The 24,508-nt window shown below is 36.1% G+C and overlaps 1 protein-coding gene and 1 pseudogene across 8 annotated transcripts in view; both read right to left on the reverse strand.

Moving 5' to 3' along the window:
* LINGO2 (leucine rich repeat and Ig domain containing 2) overlaps positions 1–24,508 on the reverse strand; it is a 1,190,714-nt gene that overhangs the window by 581,016 nt on the left and 585,190 nt on the right. The gene's annotated exons all lie outside the window — the stretch shown is intronic.
* On the reverse strand, positions 18,399–19,042 carry LOC115838992 (BTB/POZ domain-containing adapter for CUL3-mediated RhoA degradation protein 3-like; annotated as a pseudogene).

A 24,508-nucleotide genomic window follows, 5' to 3' on the forward strand; every position in this document is an offset into this window, starting at 1 on the left:
GAGGTCTCCTTTATAAAGGCCCCAATCCTGTTCTAAAGGCCTCCTAAAGGCCCCACTGCCATTTACCAACACACTGGGGATTAGGTTTCAACATGAATTTGAGAGGGACACAAACATTCAGCCTATAGCACATACAACTTCTTCGAATCAGGCCACTGAAGCAGTTTACACAAAACTCCCCATGGGATAAGAGACTGAATTTATACCTGAGGATTAGCAATGGGGGCTTTTGTTGCCCTCTGCCTTAGCATATCTACCACAAAAACAAAACTGCATCTACTAGTCAGGTTTTTTATGGTTTAGCGTTAACAATCAGTATGATTTACCATTGGATTTGGCTAAACATTAGGACAAACATTTTGAAGTATTTCTCAATTGTTTTTCATGTCATAAAGCCAGGTTTTCTTCCATCGCGGTGCCATTTTTTAGAAAGGTTGCCTAGTTTGTTTCTAGGTAGACAAGAACGTGAATGATATTCACTAGCATGTAGACTACAACGTGCTTAACAAGATCCTTAATTTTAAGTTGTAGCTTCTAACCAGCTGAAGAAAAAGTTCTAGTGATATACAATTGAAAAAAGAGAATAAGAAAAATAAATTCAAAACGATAAAGTAAATGGAAAAAATACGAATTGAGTATATTAGATTCATAAATCCAGATAAGCCAGAATGTATCATTGGAAGGTTAGAAGACTATGAGAGGAATAAATGAGATGAGATGGGTGGAGTCATCTGAGCAACTTGGAAGAAAGAAGCTGTATCGATTCAAGGTATCATAAAGAAATACTCTCACGACCACTTATGTGTTCAAATATTTTCCTTTTGGACAGGAGGGGTGAGGGAAATAAACATCTTTTCAAAACTTTGTAAGTTCACCGATCAGTTAGTTTCCTAATAGCTGCTGACAGAAATGAAAGTAAAAGTAATCCTTTCAAGGTTCTCTTTTCCAGAATGAACAGGTTGAAAATCTAGTAACACAGATGGTTTTAATTACTCGTCTTCCATACACCGGCTTGGTTGTTCATACAGAGCAAAACATTCCTCATACCGAGATTTGCTAATAAGAAACACTTCATAAACTCACACACATAACTATAATCACTGCCACATGCTGAGAGCCCTCTTACACCAGACACTCATAATCTCTAATTCATAAAATGATCCTGTAAAATGGGAATGATCACCAGTCACATTATATAAACTAAGACACTGAGACTCAAAGAAGTTAAATAAATTGTGTAAATTCATGACGCCAGTTCAGTGGTGGATTCAAGATTTAAGCCACATACCACCTATGGCTTTCAATTATTGACTCCATATAGATTAACATTTTGTATAGGCACAGATTAGAAAAGTCATTATTTTATTTATTGTGGGTTTGTCTCATCATTCATGGAATATTTAAAACTCCCTGTTATGCGACATTGTTCTATGTGTTGAGAACACAGCAGCAATCGAGACAATGTCACTAACATCATGGATTAGGAATGGAGTCATTACTCATAAAGGACGAGGTCAGTGTACTGGCCATGGTCAGCTAATTTACCCCCACTTTGCATTTTATTTTCAAATTTTTGCTTTGTACAGTGAACTATAAGATAGTTCGTGGTGTGAGAGCTTGGCATGCGAGAGTGCTATAATCACAGTTGTCCCTCACATGCGACTTGAAAATTACAAGAAGGCTATGTAAGCTAGACTGACTCTGCATCATCTGTCACCTGGGTAAACTCTATTCTTTGCATGTAGGTCCCTCCTTCAGTCATCATTTTCCAAGATTATTTCCTCTCCAGACTTATGATACACAGTGTTCTATCTTCATAGATCTTAATTCCACAAGGAAAACATCTAATTAAGTCATATTTTATATAAAACACAAATAGCTTGCCACTATCCTTGGATTATATCTCTCAAGGCAATATTTATTTCATCAAAAGGAATTGATTTATAAAGTGTCAAATTTAGGGACAATCTTCGGATGCATAAAGCTTTACTGACTCCTTTATTCTACCTAGATTCAACTTGCATGCACACAGTTACTCTTCCACAGTCAAAAGTCATCAAAGGCAGGATCATACAAACTGTCATTAATACTTTTGAGGTATAATTGACATATAATGTTATATTTGTTTCAGGTGTACAACTAATAATTCGATACTTGTATATATTGCAAAATGATAACAACAATGTCTAGTGAACCCTTTCCCATACATAGTTACAATTTTTTTTCTTATGATAAGGACCTTTAAGACATACAGATAGCCCTCCATATCCACAGGTTCCACATCTACAAATACAGAGGGCCAACTGTACTATGCCATTTTATATGTATAAAGGACTTGAGCATTTGTGAGTTTTGGTACCTGCAGGAGGTCCTGGAACAAATCCCTTGTGGTTACCAAGGGGTGACTGTACTCTCTTTCTTAGCAACTTTCAAGTATGTAATGCAGTACTATTAATTACAGTCATCATGCTGTAAATTAATGGTTTTTTAACTCGAAGTTTCTACCTTTTATTCACCTTCACCCATTTCTCTCACCTCCCAACCTCTGCCTCTGGTAACCACCAATCTGTTCTTTGTGTCTGTGAGCTTGGTTTTTGTTTGTTTGTTTTAGATTCCACATTTAAGTGAGATCATACGAAATTCGTCATTCTCTGTCGGACTTATTTCACGAAACATAATACCCTCGAGGTTCATCCATATTGTTGCAAATGGCAAGATTTCATTCTTTTTTATGGTAAACATTTCATTGTGTGTGTGTGTGTGTATATTGCATTTTCATCATCCAGTCACCCATTGATGGACACGTAGGTTATTTCCATGCCTTGGCTATTGTAAATAATGTCACAATGTACATGGGGGTGCATATATCGTTAGGAGTTAGTGTTTTCATTTTCTTGGAATAAATATTTAGAAGTAGAATTGCTTGGTCACATGATATTTCTATTTTAAATTTTTTGAGGAATCTCCAAACTATTTTCCATAGTGGCTGGACCAATTTACATCCCCACCAACATTACAAAACTGTTCCCTTTTCTCCATATCTTCGCCAAAATTTATTTCTTGTCTTTTTGATAATGGCTATTCTGATAGGTGTGAGGTGCTATCACTGTGGTTTTGATTTGCACTTCCCCAGTGATAAGTGATGTTGAGCATCTTTCAATGTATCTTTTGGTCATACATATGTCTTCTTTAGAAAAAGTCTGTTCAGATCTTCTGTCCATTTATTAATCAGATTGTTTTTTCGTTTGGTTGGTTTTGCTATTAAGTTGTATGAGTTCTCTATATGTTTTTGGTTATTAACCCCTTATTATATTATTGGCAAATATCTTCTCCCATTCCATAGGTTGTCCTTCCGTTTTGTTGATGCTTTCCTTCACTGTGCAGAAGCTTTTTAGTTTGATGTAGTCCCACTTATTTATTTTTGCTTTTGTTGCCTTTGCTTTTGCAGTCAGATCCAAAAAATCATCGCCAAAACCACTACGAAGGAGCTTACTACTTGTGTTTTCTTCTAGGAGTTTTATGGTTTCAGGTCTAACATTCAAGTCTTTAATCCATTTTGAGATAATTTTTTTGTGTATGATACAAGATAGTAGTATAGTTTCATTCTTTACACATGGCTGTTCAGTTTTCCCAACACCGTTTATTGAAGAGAGAGTCCTTTCATTTTCCCACTGCATAGTCTTGGCTCCTTTGCTGCAAATTAATTGACCATATATGCATGGGTTTATTTCTGGACTCTATAACCTGTTCCATTAACTATGAGTCTATTTTTATGCCAATACCATACTGCTTTGATTGCTATAGCTTTGCAATATATATGTAGTATATAGCTTTGTAATATAGTCAAAAGTCATCAAAGGCAGGGTCATACAAACTGCCATTATTTTTTTTTAAGTCTAACGTCCTAAGGCACAAAGCAACAGGTATGATAACCTCAAATGGTTATGATTATATATCAGCTGACCTTCAGCCAAATTCAAAATTGAAGGCTTTAAGGGAGAATGAAGGTATCTTTCTACCAGTGTTCTTGAAGAGCAAAACGTTCTGTGATTCATCCTTCTCTGTGGAGGGCTCTCTGATAGTAACTTCCATCCAACAGCTTCCTGAGAACTGCTCTGCATAACTTATCCCTAATACTTAGTGCAATAATTGAATTCTAATAACCTCTACAAGAAAAATACATTACCTTTATTCAAGGAACCCAAGACACTCAATATAACACTGTCCTTTGGAATTTATGATTTGAGATGTCCTTGAAAGTAAGATTACTTAATAAAGATGCTATTTTACTGACTAAGTAAACTAAACCTCCTTGTCAATGATTCAAGACAAAGTCATTGTATTTGATCTTATTCTGCATATTCCACAGCTTTCATATCCTAAAAGTATATTCCATATCAATTTTTTTTCAATATTTGCTGGTAAAATAGTTGCAGGAATTTATTTTCCTGTTCTGAAGAACTAACTGAATAGATTATGTTTCAAGTAAAGAATAATGACACAGTAAAAGCTGAACAATCTTAATTAAGCTTAATGAAATCAAGGCAACTCAGAAAAAAATCCAGATTATTGACCTATAAATGGAATTTCCTTCAGATTTACTCTTTATTATCCACCAAATGAAATTCTTTACATGTATACACTAATTCTACCCCATCTCGGAAATCAATTGAAATTCACAAGAAGGACCTTTACACCAAAATTCTAGAAGTCCACTAAGGGAACTTTATAGTACAGCTGTGCTACCTCAAAATTTGATTCAAACACACTCCAAACACTACAATTAAGTTTCTAATTACACAAGACTTGAATTTCACAAGAATTTGCCAACATTCATCCCCAAATATACTGCAGAAACATGTCTATTTCCCTGAACACTATAATGTGAAAGGTCATAGGCCCTATGCACTTGAAACTTTTTCTCACATTATTGTTTTCTGTTAGGAGCTACCATGATGTATAAGCTAGTTTTACAGCCAGAAATAATTATGGCAGAGGTATTTTTTTGGATATTTTATTATTTGTTTTTCTCAAGTATAATAAGCAATTCCTACCTATATTCTGGGAATGAGAAAATAGATGAACCATTTACTTGACAAATAAAATATGAAAATAAAGAATAGACTGCAAACCTTTATAAACATCCACTTTTTGATGTTAAAGTATTACATCAACAGCCAATGATTTTTCATGAATAAAACAAAATGAGAAATGCACATAATAGAAGAATTTTTTAAAATGAAGATTCAATTTAGAAGAGAAGTAGTCAGCTATTTCCCCCAAATTGCTAATTTCTTAAAATCACTATTGACATAAAAATTAAAAAGATAATCTTCACAGACTAAAAGCCCCTTTGATTGACTGACAGATAATGAAAATCTGATCTTTATATAAAAATCACAGGCAGATAGAATGTAATGTAACTTTCACTACAGACTTTTAAGCCTGAACTATGGTCACAAAGTGGAAAATGAATATGTGCTTGTGAGTGAGTGTGGTATGTGTGTGTGTGAGAGAGAAAGAGAAAGAGAGACAGGGAGAGAAGAGAGAGAGAGAGAGACTGAGGCTCACTATGGGTATGCTGTATGGGACAGACCTACCCCCAGTAATTATATGCTAAATTTAACTTGCACAATAATGTGAATTCCAAAAACAACTTTAGGTCTGAGAAAAGGTACATAATTTTCATCAAATTCTAAATGGAACTTGTGACTTACCCAAATGGCTAGAAACCACTTTACATCTCAGCCTTTTGTTTCTATACATTGAGAAACAAGTTTCTATACACAAGTTACAGTGTGTCAGCACATGCCCTAAGGGAGTCACTGCTCTTCGCAGACTCAAATCTAATGCTGACTATGGCGTGTTTTGTGTTCAACAGTGGCTGCTGCTTGTGTGTGGTTTTTGGTTCCTAGTTATTGAACCAATGAATGTGTACATTTTATCAAAGCTAATGGTGCAGTGAAAAACTGGATGAAAGTACACATTCTTGGGAAATCACCTTGAAGAGAACCCAACCTTTTATCCATTATTTTTTTCCTACTCAGTTGACTATCCCAGACCTATTCACTGCAACCCTACATAGGCAGATATTGAGTTTTTAGGAGATGGTAACATGAATTCTACAAACATTCCCTAAGAAAGGTCTGAAATAACTCCGAACTAGGAGTCATAACACCTGAATTCAAATCCCTGCTTGATCTCTATGTATCTGAGGAACATAAGGCAATGTGTTTAACATCCTGGGCTTCTCACCCCCACCACGCACACACAAAATGGTAACTATCGGAAGTGATGACTACCTTATTTTGGTAATCTTTTCACAATATATGCATGTATTAACTCATCACTTTGTATGCCTTAAACTTACACAATATTATATATCAATTACATATCAATAATCTAGAGAAAAATACAATAAAAATGAAGCACAAAGTCTTTTTAAATGATATTTCAAGACCACCCAATATAACAAAGAAGTTGAGTCCTAAAACTTTTCCAATATTTTTGGACTGTAAAATATTTTCATAATTAAATCTTGCACATAAAGAACATCATTTAAAAAACAAGATAAACTAGGTGTAATATTCATTTATTCCTCAAAGTAAAATAGAACCAATAAATGCCAAATAACACAGGGCAATATGGAGACAATGATTATCAATTTTTCCTTTTGAGGAATTCATTGTCTAATTGGAGTGACAAACTTGTGAACAGATTTTCACCCAGCTGCTATGGGAACACAAAGAAAATGGCAGCTAATTTTGAATGGAGAACCTGATTAAGGCTTTACCGAGAAGGTGTCAATAGCCTATGGAAGAAACAAAGGTTTTCTTCTGGTGAAGAGGAGGGAGAGGAATTCCTGGCACTAGAAACAGCAGACAAAGGGGCAGAAAGGTACCTTAGGGTCTGCTCTACATTCAGGAGATGGTAAGAACTTTGACTCTTAGTGGAAAGTAATGATGCAAGAGGGGGCTTATAAAGTTAATCTACACACAATTGAGGAGCAATTGGTTCCAAGCTACGGGTTTTGAACCACATCCTAAAAGAAGTGTGTCCAAAGCATACGGACTGATTCTCGAATGGCTCGAGGTTGGTGTACAGAGCTGGGGGTTGGGGGTGGTCAGGGTGGTAGCGAATTCAGATTCTGCTTTTGCGCAAAAGCAGCTCTCATACATTCCAGAGTCTGGCTTAGGAATGGGATTAAATTTATCTAATTAATCTTTGCCTGTAGGTGATTCTTTAATTTCAGAGTATGAGTATTGTACACTGCCTTTATATTTAGAGATTAAACATCACTTAATGTTATTATAGAAACTTCTTTTATACTATCTTTTTCTGTTGATTTTGTACTGCATAATTATTGGTCACAAATAAGACTTTCCTCCCAAAGCCCAATTTATAAACAGTATTGGTGACTAGGAAAAACAATTTCCTCGCTTTTAAATGAGTGCGTGTTCCTAACTGAAAAAGAAACCATTTTAACTTAAATTAGAAGAATGTCCTTTTGTTATCGGACATTATAGTTATAAATTCCGTGAAAACCAACTACTCCACTCGAAGTGCAAAGATCAATCTTTGTCTTCCTTAGGCTTCTTGGTGAATGCTAATTAACACTCCTCAGTATAACCTTAACTCTGACTTGCCGGTTCTCCCTGAAGGTCAACAAGCTATTTTAGGAAAAATACGTACAAATCCATACTTTGTTTAAATGCAGACATAGCCTATGTTTAAAAAGTGAGTATAATAGGTTAAGTTGAGATCTCCAGTGTGGCTTGGAGATTAAGACGTTGTTTGTTTCCCAGTTACGGTATTACTTCTAAATGATACCATCTGAAAATGACATCACATAACTGTACAGTAAAAAGAATACATTTAAGGTAAGATGGAACAAAGTTAGTGGGATGTATTTTATTATGGTGCATTTATTGGTAAGTCAATGTTTAAATAATAAAAGCTCCTCTCAACAGTTCCCACAGTATTTAGGGGCTTCAATTTGATTATCCATCCTTTATGGATGTACCACATTAAGTCAAGGGCCTGGACAAGGTGAGAACCCTGAGAATTAGCATCATCTATTGTGAGTCTTCTTATTCCTGACTCCTGGCATCTACTTGATGCTTTTATCATTGGCCCTACTCCCTTAGCCCCTGAGAAAAATAGGTATTTCACTGGAGGGGTTTAAGAAGACATATTTTTGAGTGAAGAGTAATGATGTAAAACTATACCCATTTTCTGTTAGTGTTAATGAAACCATATTGGCCATTAATCACGGACAAAACAACACTCTGCTGTTGGTCGTCTACTATACTAAGCTGTGAACCTATGAAAGGAAATTTGTGAGAATAAGTAGTAAATAACATCTACGAGTCACACTTGCGAGGTACGATTGGAAACAAAGTTTGGAAAACAGTCCGGAGATTTTTAACAACTGTGTTATTTTGCCCAAGCTATTATATAAACTCCCCAAGTCACTGGGTTAATATATTTTAATAAATCAAGCAATAACAAAAACCACAAAGGCTGCCGAAGTGAGAGGCAATATATTTCAAGAACATTAGTGGGCCTAGTTCTTCACTGTTGACTCTCCTCTAGGCCCATTTCAATGTGAAGATTTTGCTGAACTGTACTGGATTCCCCAATATTCTTTTTTCCAAAAATAATGGTGAATTGGTTTAGGGGAGAAGAGGAGAATGGTATGGTAGGAGATGAAGAGTCAAAAAATTCCAAGCATACTAGATATCACTCAGTCTTCTAAGCCGGAGAGGGACGTGCTAGAGCACATTATACATATGATCATGCCTCACCCAAAAGTCACTTCTGTGAAGCTGGGCAGGCAGTCAACACTACTCAGATTCACTTGAGGTTTGTAGAGCTGGTCTTGGCTTTCATAAGATAGATAAACACGTGAAAATCCATGGTCTGGTTGCCATCGCAAAAGAAGCGGTACAGATGGGGGTATGTCTTTGAACCACAAGGAAGAGAATCATTCATCAAACCTTGTTTCTTTGCTTTCATGAACCTAGTAATTAGGGAGAGGGGTTTCAGAGCGGGTAGAACGTTGTGTACTAGCTGAGAATTCAATTCTTCAAAATATCTTAGGACAGCAAAGGGTTAAATCCAACAAGTAAAGTTTCTGAACATTACTTTTAGTGTTACCATCTGTGAGGAACAGCCACTCTCTTTATAATTATCCTCCAAGTCACAGATAAAAAAGCCATAAAATAAACCTTTACTACAATGTTAGCAAAGCCTTAAAAGTTACTTCAGTAATGTCTCCATGTTTTTTAAATGGACGCAATCCTTTTATACCAATTGCCATTGGCCACGACAACCTCCCCCCTGCCACACACACACACGGAATAGATACCCTACATATCAGAGATCTCTATAGAAGGACCATGCTGGTAAGTCTATTTTAGCTCTTGACCACTTGCTGTTTTTGGTATAAAATCTCTGCTATCATGGGGAAATAGTGACACGTTAACTGAAGAAAGAGAATGTTGTGTGGTTCTACTGCTGGCTGAAACCATGGAGGTGCCCAGCGTGTTTAAGGTCAAGAATGCCCAGCACTTTGACATTCAAACAGTCCTTTATGGGAGGATACAGGAAAAGATATCTCTATTATATTTTGATGATCAACATTCAGCAAGCTCTGGGCAGTAAGAAAGGAAAACAATTTGGGAATTCAAGAAGCAAGCTGAGCGATGACTCACTTTGACACTCCAAATACTGGTATTTTTCTCTCAGCAGCAGTGCTTAAGGATGCTCCTGGAGTGACATTTTAACCTTTTATAAAGTAAACATTCTTTTCCTCTTAAACGAAATAAATTTCTGCTGCCCCTTAGACACCCTAAATAAATGAAGAAGTCAATTCAGTTGCTGGATTGGGAGACAGAAATGGCAGCAACATAGCTCCTCTGTGCTTAAGTGTTGACTCCTCTGTGCTTAAGTACTGAAGGCTGCACCATGTGACTAGTAAGGCAGTAAGAAGAGGGAGGGAACTTGGACGGCTGGCATTTGCGGATAAGTTCTTACAATGAATGTTAGTTGTTTTGCCACTTGGAACCTTCTACCCAACATATATATTCCTGAAGTTTCCTTGAGTGAGGAAATATTCTCTGTGTATGTGTGTGTTTGTTCACCAAGGACTGACGCTCTCACCACTTAATTTCACATGGGAGTCAAACCCACCTCCTAAAGGTACAAATTTTAAAGGAGAAACTTGAATGCCTGTGGGTACACAACATCTGATTGCAGTGTTTTTGCCTTTTTTCTTTAAAAAATTTTAAAGATCAAATGACTCACAACGTAAAAAGGAAAATCCAAAAAGCCTCAACCGAAGATTCATGCCAATAGCACAGTAAATGAAATCATACACATATTGAAAGCAACATACAGGTGGACTTCAAAGGAAAGTTTATCTATGATCATTCTAATGTATGTCAATTATTAGTTATGTCAATTCTCATACCGTTGCATTGTATGTCACAGGGAGTTCTGTGAATAGATGCTAATAATAATAGATGCTAATAATGTAAACACAAACATAAAATTAAAAATATGTACGTCTATTCTGCCAACTAAGACACAGAGGTTTCCTATAACTTCAAGGGCAGTTTTCCTTCTGGTGGTAACACTTTAAAAGTATTCACTTATTTAATGTTATTTCTGGAAGTCAGCTTTTATAATCCATGTTTATTTAATTTTTAACAAGTACTCATTATAAGTGTGTCCTCATCACTGTGCTACTTTTCACTACTTTATGCTAATTTTGCTTTATAATCTTTCAGTTACACAATTGTAAATACACTGAACATTATCTTCATGTTGTCCCTACTACGTGGGTTGCCAGATATCCTATCCTCTCTCTTCCCCAACCCCTATATATATACCCGACATGTTCTGTATTTAATGATTTTTTCCTGTGCTCTTTAGGGAGCTTGTCAGGGTACCCGAAATGGCCTACATTCAGCTTTTCATTAAATAATTTTAAAATATAAAAGATATTTCAAAATATGTTCAGTGGTGCTTAAATGACAAATGACAACACTACCTGAGAATTATATCTCCACAACTGAAGATCTGAACAACTCCTATAGTTTGAGAGAAGATCAAAAGAGAAGCTTGCAAACAACAAGTACATATTTTTCATATTGAAGAATAAAAACACCACTGTTTGCCCAAAGTGTCTAGTCAGAGATAACTCCTGGTCAGCTCTCACGTGCTGAGAAACTCAGCCAATCAGGCGAGCCTCCTGTCCCTCATGCTTCTAAAAGCCAGCCGTCAATAGGACTTTACTCCAGTGATCACAGCAAGGCAGCTGAGATCCACCACGCCCTGAGCATTCCAGCTTCTGACAGACTCCCAGCCCCTGAGCGCCAGGTTTCCAAAATATTTACATAAAATCAATCGGGCATCATTACAGGAGACCGTGCCTTATGAAGATAGGTCTCCTTTGCAGTCAATGAGGAGTCTGCAACAGCTATCAAGTTCAATTATTATTAGTTCACAGCTCTTTCAATGATTCACCTATGTTTATGGTTAGTTTTGAATTGGACGTGAGTTACAGGCAAAATGACACACTGACATGAGATTATCATATTCAATCCTTCAATTCTGGTAGTTGTTGCTATCATCAAATTTTTATTTGTGTATATATAAACACAACACAAACCTTGTCAACATTCAAGCATAAATTTTGTGATGAATATTTTAAACACTGGACAATTATTTAAATGAAGAAAAAGAATTTAAATTTGTGCAGGATACAACTGTTTAGTCAATATAAACAAAAGATGGAAAGTGAGATATAAGTCAGCATATAATACAGCTAAGCAGAAGAGATGATTTCCTCAACTAGTACTGAAGAAAAGCAATTAACAAAATTCAGAAGTAACGTTATAACAGAAGTTGTTATAACGTTATAACAGAAGCAGAAGTTGTAATGGCTGTCTGCCATGTATACCACCAGTTTTACAGCTAAAACGGCTACACATACTTCTACTAGAAGCATTTTCTGATTCCGAAACTGCAAGCAAATTTTCAAGTGTCAAAAGGAAATCTACAAAAATAAAAAATGCAACAGTTCCATTCACTTTTACAGAAATTATCAAAGATATAAATGCCTCACCTTTTTATGTTATAGCCATGGATACAAGTTACCACAAGGTAGGAAAAAAAATTCCCCTTTGCTTGTGCAATATTTTTCTCCTGAAAAAGCCTTGCTTATAAGGCTATTCCAAGGAAAAACCTTCCACGTAAGACTTCAGGAACAATAGTAAATTTTTTGCAGAGACTCTTTTATTGAATTAGAAGTTAATAAGAAAAAAATGTACACCTTTTGGTGGATATAATCCAAATTGAAATTTGCTGGGTATTTATGTAAAGGTGCAGACAATGTTTATTCAAAGGTGAAACAAAATATGAATAATTTTGTGGAAGATGTTGGCTGTCCTTCTCATGTTCTGTGTTATACTGCTGAAACAGTATTGATGTTCTTCCTATTGACATTGAACTAACTGTGATGAAATTTTTCTCTTCATCATTTATTCTGTTCAATTGCTCAAAGGGAGCAATTAAAGGATTTTTGTGATTTTGTTTATATTCAGTATTCTTCAATTCCCACATTCAAAAACCTGTTGGGTCCCTTTAACAGATGCAGTTGGGGACATCTCCATTTATTTGAAGCACTAAAATCATACTTTAATTCTGAAGAAAAGAGCCTCCCAAATTCTTGTTAAGATTTTTAATAATCCATTGAGTGAAGCCTACTTATTTCTTGTTCATAGTTCTCAATATCTCTTTAGTAAATTGAAAGAAAATCACCGTTATCAATGTATTGTTGCTTAAAAGAACTTGTTGAATGCGTTAAAGAAAGAACTAATAAAGATGTATTCCTTAAAGTATCGGGGTGTTATTAAAATGGACACTATGACTTATGAACAGGAAAGATTCAACTCATAATGAATAATTATCATGGCCCTTGCCATGATTTTTGTTTGGATTAGATTTCATCCTCTGAAGAATTTAATTTTTTACATGTGCATTATTAAATAATCACCAGTATGAGAACATGTGGACTCATGAAATGAAGAGGAAGGAAATGAGAACTCATGACAATGCTGTTTTTTGTTACTGGAGCACATTTTTAAAAGCCATCGATCACTACATACGGAGGAACACTGGAAAAGCAAGTTATGTCTTGAAGATGGTATTTCGTGTTTCAAAACATCAAATCTGAAGAACAATTCTCAGAGTTGTTAACTTTATGCAAACAGATATTCAGTCTACTGGCTCATAATATTAATGTTTTCTCATGAATGAATGTTCAATGGACAAAATAAATAAGTTGCATGTGACCACTATAGAGCTACGTTACAATGTAAATAGAAGGTTGACTGTAACTGCAAGAATTTTTTTAAGCAAATTGTGCAAAATATGGAACTGTTAAGAAGAGCCAGATCTCAGGGAAATGGTATTACAAAAAGGTATGCAATTTAGATACACAGCTAAACAACAAATGGTGTTTTTAATAGAAATATATCCCATACAAGATTTTTAAATCTCTGTGTATATATACACAGGAAAATTAGAAATAATTCTAATTTAACTGGGTATCCTGTATCCTATTTGCTAAATCTGGCAACCCCAGCTGGGGAGTGTGACCAACTAGGAAACATTTTAATGTTGTTTCTTGGATTGGGTTTCACAGGTTGAGAGCATGGTATAATTCAAATCTCAGGACTCCATGATAGAAGAGCTATTGATACTAATTATTAAGGAAGATTATTCATTTTAAGAATATTAATTTTTTCCACCAAGTTCCAAGAGAGATAGACAGCTTTTTTGGTTTGTTCATTTGGTAAGCATTCCTATCAGTTGAAGATTGTCATTTTTGAGTACCTGACTTAATGTGTGTGTGTGGGGATGGGAGGGGTCTCAGCTTCAGATCATACACTTGTCAAGTTCAAGTCCTATTCCGTAGTGGAGTTGATACCAGTGAAGCTTGGAAGTTTCTGGGTTAGACACACTTCTAAGGCAGCTTTGGCTTCTGAGTAGATTTTCAACTTTTATTGTATTATTTATCTTTTGTGAGGATTTTTGTTGTGGTGGTGGTTCTGGAGGACTTCCTTTACATTCTTGTGAACTCAGTAATGCTTTTCAAAGTTTGTTGGCTCTAATTTACCCAGCATTTAGGTGTTTTGTGGTAGGAGAGGGTTTGAATTTCAGAATATCTGATCTTGTTAAACTGCAGCCATTGACATTTTATAAAGTCCATTTCTAAACACTGAATTAAAATTGAGCCTCCTAGTAAATTTTAAAACACATCTCCTGTGAAACACTTTTGGGGATTTCTTGTAATTTTAAAATTGATTTTAATATTTCTCAGAGTAAGGCATGAACATTCTTTTAGAAGTCGTGTTAAGGAGTCAATAAATTCTATAAGTCTTAAAAAGAGCCATCTCTTAACTGCACATCCTTTCTTCCACATGCCCTGCCTCACGGAAACAAACATTTTACCCTTTCTATTGGCCCTGTGCCATTCATTTATTCATAATATACCACGTGATCCAACAGAACTGTGCTCCATTAAGGTGAGAATTGGATCTTCCACTTACATTAGCATCTTTCCTATCTTTTGTAGAGTTTGACTTGCTTGGAGGGATGGGTATCCATAATTATTAACAACTACTAATTATATTCTCTGCTTCAGGCACAATCTCTATTACTTCTATTAGACTGCATGTTTCCTCAGCAGATCAAGAATTCAGTTAATTTTGAGGCCAGATTATGCAATAATTACATGGTCTTCTACTTCCTAGTCAAGAAGAAGAATGATAGTAAAGCTTGTTTATTGAGCACCTACTATGTGCTCAGCTCAGAAATGCTTTCTAAATATCACTACTAATCCCCACGCACAACAGCCTTACAGAGAAGGTATTTTATGCTTGTTTGGTAAATGAGGATGCTCTGGTTATGTGTAGTAGTCATTTCTTTATGTTTCTTCCCTGGTCATGATGATATTTTTAACTGCCCTCTCACTCCCTTTGGGTGGTCCTCTTTTGTCCTCCAAATATGTTTTACAAAATAGGCCAAATTGTTCTGGAGACGTAGAAGGATAAAACAGATACACCACCTTAGTTGCCTGAATTTCTAAATTTCTAGTGTCTTTTCATTTTCTGGTAAGAGGTCTCACTACTGCTATGGGGTTCCATAAGATACCCTGAATCTTGACAACTTCTCTTACAAGCTATGCCTTGAAAGGAATGTATACCTTTTAATCAAAAACTAATATTAACTTGCTCAGGATCATATGACCAGGAAGTAATAGGGTCAGGATTTAAGCCCAGTTCTCTGTGACTCCAAAGCCAGTGTTGTACCATTGTAATATATATTCACTTCAAGGTGCTGCAACTCAAATTCCTAAAATTCACATATTTGATCCCAATGAAAGCTACATTTTTTTTAAGTATATTAAAAAAGTTAACCAGCTGCTAACATAACTTTCAAATTTCTAGGAAGAAATTTAAATTTTCGGAGAATATGAATCACCACAGATAGCCTGTTTAAATGCCTACTAGCATGGTTGATGTTAACAATGAACTCTAAAATTTTAATGTTAAAAAAAATAGGTAGTAAAATCAACATGGTAGATGTATCGAATTAGAAAGCACAAAAATACCCATGTTACAGTATTACACTGATAGCATCTGTAGGTAGAAGTGAAATTGTGTTTGTGGGTGTCTGTAAAAAAAGTAAAATCAATTTCAGAGTCTAAACTACAGCTTATTTAAAGGAAAAATATATTGAAAAGACATTTAAGGTGATCTCTAGATAAGAGCACAATTGTTTTTCTGTTCTCTTGCTAAATAATGAACTATTTATAATTAACCAACTCATATTTAACCTAAGTATGTAGCTCAGATTTTATTTCTCCAAAATTATCATCAGTCACGGTTCATTACCTTTAAATCTTCACATTTGGTTCAAAGCTTCTTTCTTTCTTTCTTTAATCCTCCACTAAGTCAAACTGCTTACAAATACATTTTACAAGAAATCCATACTAAAGGAATGACAACTTGTACTTTTCATTTGTGCTTAAGCTTGCCTTGTTCTGTAACTGCTATTTTGAAGTAATGGTTATACATTCTCAGTTGTCTGATACAGAGAGGACTTGTTTACAAAGTACAGAAGAACAGTGTACAAGATACACCCTTTCACAACTGTGTAATTACACCAACCAAAGCTTAAGTTAATGAGTTTCCTAAATGGCTTAGGAAGAGAGATCACAGTATGAAAAGCATGGTTTGAAAGGGATGGAGATTATCTAGTCCATCAGAGCTCCATCTCAACTATTCCAGAAAGATAGTTTTACACCCTATTTTCAAAAACTGTCCAAGAAAAAGATTCCAAGTTAAAATGTGTATGAACAAATAATCCCCCAAATGATTCTATTACTGATTCTTCATGTGTGAAATGGCACTGGAGACGTGGCTTATGAATCTGAAATGACATTTGAGCCAGTTATTTTCTTGAAAATGTATGGTTTCATGTGAAGAGTCCCTATTAAGAAATTCTAAGGATAAAGTCACAGAGCCATTGCCTGAAAACTTGCTTAACCCCATCAAGATTAGAATGCATATTCGTAAGCATTCAGTCACTATTGGTTCTTGGAAATCAATCGCCCCACTGTTAATCTGCCGATACTCACTTGGTCTCAGGTTTCATATTTTTCAATTAGAACAGGTGAGGAAAATTCCCAATGTTATGGAAAAGTGGATATTAAGTGAATGCCACCCAATATTAAGGAGATGTGCCAATTTTGAGAAAGAAATACAAAATATCACTCTTCACTGTTTTCCTAGAGTATATGTTGAACTCAGCATTTTCAATCTAATGCCCATCTTTCCCTCATCCCACCTCCATATTGTGGGTGTTTATCTGGATAGCTTTCTGGATAGCTTTACTTAGGAAATTGCTTTACTAAGATGAAGTTTTCCTCTTCCCAACACTGCAAATGTTTGTGTCTGGACACCAAGAAACCTTTCTCCAGCCTGGCCATTCTATTAATATTTAAAATGTAGTTAATGTCTCAGGGTTTAAAGAATCAGTTTCAGTCTGTATTCTTTGCTCTATAATCTTCTACCTGATAGTGTCTGCAGCACTTGTCACACTAAATACCAACAGTGGGCATTCAGTAATTACTTGTTAGTTATGATAAATAAAACAAGCAAGATTTATCTTCAGGGAAATAAGCGATACTTCATGTAGTATGAAGAGATGATGTACTACAATAATCTCATCTGTAAACTCTATTTCAAGGACCCAGAGGCTGAATTTACTGAATTACCAAAGGCTGATATAAGATAGGCAAGATTCCCCAGTCGTATTGTGAACCGCACCCCTTGGAGGTGTGGAAGGCCATGCTTGGGGACAAATTTCATTTGTAAGCAAAGGGCAGAGCATCCACTGGCTTTGGTAAGTACAGTTTAATGAAGAAAAAGGATGAAAAATAAGAATATAAATCCTGTGATACAGCAGTTTGAGAGTCTCAAACTCAGATTTAATTCCTGGAATGCATTTTGTTCCTGGAATGGGAAAGCAATCAAAAATGCAAGAGTCATGAAAGGAGCCATTAGCAGAGCTGAACAGTCACTCAAAGCTTATATCTTAGGAAGCCTAATGCCATCATAAAAGCCAAACTCCCAACTGGACATGTGGGAGTCTCTGCAAAAATCAGACCAAGAATTAATCAAGGCCACAAATGACTTTCACCTTAAACAATGCTATGCATCAAAAGCAACACTAGAAACAGAGTTTTAGGAGTACAGGGCTCTTCTGCTTACACATCACTGATACGAGATGCAGCTATTTATCAAGAAGCCCAAATTCAAAACCACAAGTGGAAGAACTTTTGCCAAAACAAGAAGATATTGCATAGTCGTAGAAGCATAAGTTCCAAAAGCTAGTTTGTTGGGGCTTGAAAATTGTTAAACTATTTTGGATTTTTTAACAGCTCCTTAGTTAAGAACGAACAGATATTTCCAAAAGGTAGTAAACACCATCAACAAAATACTGCACAGAAAAGGTCTTATATACAGCCTACATCCATTCACACTTTTTCCTCTGAAAATTGAAATACCCTGGCTCCAAGTATTCTCACTTGAAAAAAAGAGAACTCAGATGGACTTATACATCAATGGGGAGATGTATTCACCTTGGGTAAAGACAGAACTAAAAGAAAAGTTTTATCAAGCAAACAAGGAAACTAGTAATATGGCTCATTTTAAAAGATGATTTCTAGACTCAGTGGAAAGGAAAGGTGCCCAGGAGCCTGCCAGGAGCGCAGCAGGGTGGCTGGGCAGTAGAGAGTACAGCTCAGGTCTGCTGCCAGTTCAGTGGTAGTGTTTAGCCCGGCGGCCAGGTGCGTGATATAAATACAAGCTATCCCCGTTCTCGTCCTCCTCCAGATGGTGGAGTCTTTGGCTGCCCCATCTGTGGACTCTAGGATTGCATAATTAAATCCCTGGCTATCCTAGACTTCAATGGGCAAAGTATTCAGTCTCTCTTCATAAGTCCAGGCTTAAGGGAATTCTACTTTGGTCTGTTTCTTCACAGTGGTGCAGAGGATGAACATATAACAAAACCAGCATCTTGTAGCCTTGATCCTAAAAGGATTAAGAGCAAAATTTGTCCTCAGTAACATCTTTTATGAATACGACCTTCCACCAAAGCTCAGGGACAGGTTGTCAAAACAAGTTTTTCAACAAAGTGTTGTCAGATACGTTGGTAAGTGAATAGTCGTTGCCACTTCTGTTATACAGAAATTATACAACTAGCTCATTTGAAGTTGCTGTAAGTTTTCCTTCTTCTTTGGAAGCGGTGATATCAGAATCTTCGCAGCGAGGCTCGTTTTGTTTCATAGGCCTGCCTGGCACTTGTCTATGAGGCCCTGAACCTTGGCCTCTGTCAACAGCTTCTCCATTTCCTCGTGGCTCTCAGGCAATGAGACTGCTCCATCATAAAGGCAGTTGAGCATCTTACCTAAGTGATTCCTGCATTGTTTATTTGCATTATAGAACATATTTCTTTTAGTGTCAAAGTATAATCTATATCTAACAGTGAATAGTATTTTTGCAAACTGTGCAAAAACAAATCCATCGATGAGTTCATTAGTCTTAAATAACTAGGTAACTGGTGTTTTAGATGCTTTGTGTCGTGTAAAAACCCTTGGTGACTTGTTAAATGCATGTTTAAAATGTTTTAATCACATCAGAAAAAAGTTGCTTGGTGTTTTTGTATGAATGGAGAACAGATTTTTTTGTTATTTTACACTATTTTAAATAACGAAATATCTGACACATTTGCAGAAGTAACTTAGATTTAAGTAATAAAGGAAGCTTATTGTTTAAGCTGTTTTCTCTTCTGTAAAGAACTATAGTAATCTTTCCCCTCTATCTGACAGGCCACAATTAGATGAATATGTTTATTGTTTATTCTATGATTAGTCCCCAAAGCATTTGCTTTAATTATATAAAATATAATTTTTATATAATTAATTATATAAAATTATAATTATAAAAGGCATATTTAACTGGACCATTAAAACAAGACCACGTGATTTAAAGAAATGCTTCTTTCTATGTTAAATAAGGATGATTTCAGCAATTAAGCACAGGATTAGCTCTGAGGTTCCTGAGAGCCAAAGAAACAAGAGAAACAATATGTATTACATAATTTTTGCAAGCTGGTGAATTGAAGCATATCAGTATTGGTTGGAGTAAATTTATTTCCTGTTGTAGTGGATTATACACATGTAAATTAAATTAATGCAAAATGTTTTGAGATGGCAAAACGTTTGCAACTAGGAAGTAGCATTAGATTCTATTATAGAGAGAGACCCCAATTCCACTACACCATTGCTGCTAAAAAAAGATGATCGTTCAGTGAGAAGAATGACACTGGTGTTTGGTTTGCCAAGGAAACTCCACGTAACAAATCAGCTTCTGGGAGATTATATTTGATTCCACCATTTTGACATGGCAATACTGCATTCAAGACAAGTTATCATTTACATCATTTCATCGTTATATATTTATATCAATGAATCCACAACATCTAGTGAACATAACAATACTGTCTTCCTTTGAAACTAAAGAAAGCAATGTGTTTATGATATTGAGAATGTCATAAGCATTATTATAATAAGCACCAACAGCCACCATCTCTTCAGCCACGTGGATGTCACTGAAGCATGATAAAATCATTTAGGAGGAAAGCCAGTCTGATTTACTAAATAGAGTCACGCAAATAGTGTTTCCTGAGAAACAAAATTTGATTCCATTTAAGAATATACAGGAGGTCAGCGTGGGCTACAAAACAAGGAGCTGTCTAACGCAGTTCTCTAGGGAAGTGGGTTTAATGACCTAAATAATAACAAATGGTAATTAGCATACTAGCCATCTGTGGATAAATACATGCTTTTGAAGTGCTTAAGGGCACTAGAGCAGCCTGTTCACTTAACTAGTTTAAAGATTCCCTCCCAAAGCCTTGTTTGTACCACTAATTTATACTCTATATGGAAAAAGGAAGAACTTCAGATATAAAGATAACATGATTTTAGGCCACACATTACACAGAGTGGATCCTACATCCATGGATTACCATAATGGAAATAGGAAAATTTAAAAGAATGAAAAATAAAGCTGAATAATTTGGACTCCAAAGTAGAATATGGTTGTTCTCTGCAAACAGATCCGTTGGAGCTTGTTGAGCTTCGTGGATAAGGAAATTACATGCAGTACATTTTATTTACTTGGGCATGGCAGCACCTAGGGGGGCACGCATTTTCATATTTTCTCCTAATGTATCGAACTATATGCTTTGTAGCAGACCTCAGAGAGCTGGCAGAGCGGAAAGCCAAGGTTAGCTGTACAATCCATTTTGTGACAGCAACACAGTGTGAAAAGACATCTGTGTTGACATTGCCAAGTGTGTGCTACATGATCAAACCCTTCATAGTTAAGCTTACTCCCAGAAGACATAGGTTTCTCAACACAATAAGTAGCCAGGTGCCCACAAAACCTGAGATCCTAAAAATTCTGGCCAAGTTGATTTAATTCTGAGGTCTCCTGCTGAAAAGTGTGTTGATTCACATTCATGGCATGATGATGGGGGACTGGAGGAGGGGAGGGCATCGGGGTGAATAGGGCTTGATGTGTTTGCTCTCCAATCAGTGTCACTCAATCAGTGTGCATAACAATTAGCATCTTACTAGAGTGTTTGCTTTCTTCTCTCTTTGTACTGCATAATTTGGTACTTTATTACATCACCTCATGTTCTTTAGCTGCTTCATGTAGCATTCATTTGGAAGTCACTTCTCAGAAAAACTGAAAAAGAAAACTCTAGCCGAGAAGAGGAAGTTATCTATGGAAAACCCAAGTCCTCATTCATAGCTACTCACATTCTAACTTTACGCAAAAATCTATCAAGTCTGCTTTGTCTGTCTGTACCAGGTTAGAAGCAGCAAAACGGAAGAACCCATAATGTGTTACATAAGGCGAGTGGAAAAGGCATGTTGAGAGTAGCAAATAATAACAGCTAACAGGGTAGGAAGAGATAAATAAGCTATACAACTTGGGTAGCAAAACTTTATAGGCAAACATTTTCTCAGGTTGCATTCTTAAGAAACGGATCCTTAAATAATGATTCAAGTGCAAGAAATTATGAAGAAAAGAGCAAAGAAAAGAGGAAGCAAAACAGAAAGGGTAAAAAACTGAGAAAAGGTGTAATTGCACCTAAAATTCCAGCCTCAGCCTCACCTCACGAGAAGCTACGTAGAATACATCGCACCTCAGAGTCTGTCCTATCTCGAGGCCAAAAACCTTGGCTTTTTTGTTCCTTATTAGTCATTTACTGGTCTAGGGCCATAAGGGCTGGAAGGCATAAGGGGGAATTATCCTGTGTTCCCGCAGACAGCACACAGAAGCAGCAGAATGGGCTCACAGCACCAGTAAAAGAGGGTCTGGTTAGGCCATCAATTACATCCATCTCCATATGCCTGAGGCATTTAATGTCTCTACCAATCATTGAGGTCAAGAATTGTTCCTTGTTCAATATCAAAAACAGAGGTCTATGTGCAATAAAAATCATTTAGTTTCATAATGAGGAGGCTGAGTTAATTTAACTCAATAAATGCTCACCCCTACTTTTGGGGTCAAAATAACAAAGTATGTACAGTAGAAAGACCATAGGATTCAGGAATTACAGGTTCAAGTCCTTCTCTACTGCCATTGGATACCTCTATGATCTTAATGTCTGTCCTTAGTTTACTTTGTTGATATGAATGGCTTCTTTATACCCCAATTCAACAAATCCCATACATCCCTCTAAAAAAAAAGAAAACCCACAATCAAGTGTCAAAGGGAGAGAGCAGTTGAAAAATCCTGCTGACAAACAGAAAATACTAAATAAATATCAACTAAAAACAAAAACATAAATAGATGCAGCCAATATTACATTTGGCTGTTAATGACAAAGACCCTGAGGTGGTAAAGGGCCATTTATCAAGAGCCTAATGTATTTTCAGACACAATATTATACGTTTTCTTAAATTTCTGAGATTATCCATAAACATATCAAGTTGTGAGCTTATAATGTAGTCATTTTTTTCCTAATAGTTTAACTATGTATACAATTAACATGAGTGATTGTTATTTCGATTGTCTGTATACTTAAAATGTGTCAGTACTTAGAGTTTATAATTTTCCAGAGAAGAGTAAATAAATCCAGTTAAGGTATACTTTGTAAATGTTTTAGTTTTAGGGTTTCTTTTTTCATTTAAAAATTGGCGGGGTGGGTTCTAGGGAGTTGTGTAGAAAAAAACCTTCCTTTTCTAATGTATTTGTCAGCATTTTTAGAAAGATCCATATTTAGATTTTTGAAGGCAATCCTGTATCTGCATACAGACAGCTGAAATGACAATTTTAAAACAACAAACCCTAATCCCTAGTGACTGTACATCTGTGTCACGAAACAATCACATAATCTGGCATGATTAAAAGGTTTGCTGATCAGAGCTCTACAGCTGAGAGCCAAATACGGCAAAGTATGATCTAGTTTTCTCCTTCACAAATGCAAATAAAGACTGGCACACAGACCAGAGAAAGCAGTTGTTCTTACACAATTTAGGTCCATACAATTTTGGTTGAAGAAAACGTCCAGTAGCAATAATTTCTTTGAAAACTCAAGTTTTCAGGCACACACCATTAAGCCAAAGTTTCCGATTTTATAAATATGTGCTCAAAATGAAAACACAGGATGTCATGTTTTACATAACCTGGAAAAATACTTTAAACACCGTTATCCTCTACATCAAATTAATAATGAAAGTCTACATGAAATTAGAAAAAAAATGATGACTCGTATTTTAAGTAACCATTCAATAATAATACTGATGATGTAAAGATATTTGCCTGCTTGTAAATATTTCCCAGAAAGTAATACTGTCTTTGTCCTTGTCTCTATAGTATCTAGCGCTAGTCCCTGGCCCACAATTAGCATTCGTTCAAGATTTTTAGTTGAATGGATGAATGTCGTTTGAATGGGTAAAGAAATTCACAAACATGAAATGATTGTCAAGAAAATAATTCTAGGAATCATAGCAACTTCTGGCCTAATGTCTACAGAATACTAGAAGTTGCAACCACATTAATATAACTATTCCACTGGACCAAGGAGGAAATATATTTTAGCATGGCAATTATGTTTTAAAGATACAATTCATATTGTCATATATGCCTGATTATAAGTCTTGCATTCCCTTCCACAACTGTCTCCTCTGGGAAAAATGAAGAAGCAAAATACACTAAGGATGGAATTCTGATGTCGTAAGATTGACTTCACTAACCCAGATATTTTCTTACTTGCTGCAGATATGGCAGCGATTTGGGATCAGGCTCAGACCACACAGGATACTGTTATTTGAATTTGTTCTTTGGCACAACTCCTGGTATTTTTTTTTTTTTTTTTGCGGTACGCGGGCCTCTCACTGCCGTGGCCTCTCCCGTTGCGGAGCACAGGCTCCGGACGCGCAGTCCCAGCGGCCATGGCTCACGGGCCCAGCTGCTCCGCGGCACGTGGGATCCGCCCGGACCGGGGCACGAACCCGCGTCCCCTGCATCGGCAGACAGACCCCCAACGACTGCGCCACCAGGGAAGCCCTCCTGGTAATTTTGATGTATCCCAGCAATGTCCCCAACAGCAAAGCTGAAAAGTCCTGCTGTCTGTATTTTTATGGAGATGTTGACTATAATAGAGACCATTTGGTTAGAATCACCTACTAAGGCTCTGGGTTTGAATTCTTTCTTCTTTCTATTTTTCTCCACCTCTTCCTTTTACTCTATTTAATCTTTTTTTTTTTCTTGAATTTCATCCTTGGAGTTTTCATCCTGAAGATTTCCATTTCTGAATATTAAACCATGCAAGTTCTGTATGTCTTTTCCAA

Source organism: Globicephala melas, chromosome 6 (assembly GCF_963455315.2).
Source record: "Globicephala melas chromosome 6, mGloMel1.2, whole genome shotgun sequence".
NCBI classification, from domain to species: Eukaryota; Metazoa; Chordata; class Mammalia; order Artiodactyla; family Delphinidae; genus Globicephala; species Globicephala melas.